General features: G+C 42.6%; 1 non-coding gene across 1 annotated transcript; it reads right to left on the reverse strand.

Moving 5' to 3' along the window:
* Positions 1 to 574: 574 nt before the first annotated feature.
* LOC130964221 (small nucleolar RNA R71) lies at positions 575 to 682 on the reverse strand. Its single transcript, XR_009080323.1, has one exon. It is a non-coding gene; the product is annotated as a small nucleolar RNA R71 (small nucleolar RNA).
* Positions 683 to 1830: the final 1148 nt, after the last annotated feature.

Raw genomic sequence — 1830 nt, forward strand, 5'->3', positions numbered from 1 at the left:
TTCCATATTTTCTTGTTCTCTTCTCCTTCATATGAGCAGGAACAAAGACAAAGGCATTCTTGTTGAAGCTGACCCTGAACATGAAAGGACCTTGAAGCGGAAGCTAAGAGAAGCTAAGGCACAACTCTCTGTAGAGGACCTAACCGAATTCTTCAAAGAAGAAGAAGACATGGCAGCCGAAAACAATAACAATGCCAACAATGCAAGGAAGGTGCTGGGTGACTTTACTGCACCTACTCCCGACTTCTATGGGAGAAGCATCTCTATCCCTGCCATTGGAGCAAACAACTTTGAGCTTAAGCCTCAATTAGTTTCTCTAATGCAACAGAATTGCAAGTTCCATGGACTTCCATTGGAAGATCCTCATCAGTTTTTAGCTGAGTTCTTGCAAATCTGTGACACAGTCAAGACTAATGGGGTAGACCCTGAGGTCTACAGACTGATGCTATTCCCTTTTGCTGTAAGAGACAGAGCTAGGACATGGTTGGACTCACAACCTAAAGAAAGCCTGGACTCTTGGGAAAAGCTAGTCAATGCCTTCTTGGCAAAGTTCTTTCCACCTCAAAAATTGAGTAAGCTTAGAGTGGAAGTCCAAACCTTCAGACAGAAGGATGGTGAATCCCTCTATGAAGCTTGGGAAAGATACAAACAATTAATCAGAAAATGTCCTTCTGACATGCTTTCTGAATGGAGCATCATAGGTATTTTCTATGATGGTCTCTCTGAACTATCCAAGATGTCTTTGGATAGCTCTGCTGGAGGATCTCTTCATCTGAAGAAGACGCCTACAGAGGCTCAAGAGCTAATTGAAATGGTTGCAAATAACCAACTCATGTACACTTCTGAAAGGAATCCTGTGAACAATGAGACTAGTCAGAAGAAAGAAGTTCTTGAGATTGACACTCTGAATGCCATACTGGCTCAGAATAAGATATTGACTCAACAAGTCAATTTGATTTCTCAAAGTCTGTCTGGAATGCAAAATGCACCAAGCAGTACTAAGGAGGCTTCATCTGAGGAAGAAGCTTATGATCCTGAGAACCCTTCAATGGAAGAGGTGAATTACCTAGGAGAACCCTATGGTAACACCTATAATTCTTCATGGAGAAATCACCCAAATCTCTCATGGAAGAATCAAGAGAGACCTCAACAATGTTTCAACAACAACAATGGTGGAAGGAACAGGTTTAGCAATGGCAAACCTTTTCCATCATCTTCTCAGCAACAGACAGAGAATTCTAAGCAGAACCCCTCTGACTTAGCAACCATGGTCTCTGATCTAATCAAAACCACTCAAAGTTTCATGACTGAAACAAGGTCCTCCATTAGAAATTTGGAGGCACAAGTGGGACAGCTGAGCAAGAAAGTTACTGAACTCCCTCCTAGTACTCTCCCAAGTAATACAGAAGAAAATCTAAAAGGAGAGTGCAAAGCCATAACCATGGCCGAATCTAGAGAGGGAAGAGAGGAAGTGGACGCCACTGAGGAAGGCCTCAATGGGCGTGCACTCGCCTCCACAGAGTTCCCTAATGAGGAACCATGGGAATCTGAGGCTCAAAATGAGACCATAGAGATTCCATTGGACTTACTTCTGCCATTCATGAGCTCTGATGAGTATTCTTCCTCTGAAGAGGATGAGTATATCACTGAAGAGCAAGTTGCTAAATACCTTGGAGCAATCATGAAGCTAAATGACAAGTTATTTGGAAATGAGTCTTGGGAGAATGAACCCCTTTTGCTCACCAAAGAATTGGATGACTTGTCTAGGCAGAAATTACCTCAAAAGAGACAAGATCCTGGGAAATTTTCCATACCTTGTACCATAGGCAC

Source organism: Arachis stenosperma, chromosome 2 (assembly GCF_014773155.1).
Source record: "Arachis stenosperma cultivar V10309 chromosome 2, arast.V10309.gnm1.PFL2, whole genome shotgun sequence".
NCBI classification, from domain to species: domain Eukaryota; kingdom Viridiplantae; phylum Streptophyta; class Magnoliopsida; order Fabales; family Fabaceae; genus Arachis; species Arachis stenosperma.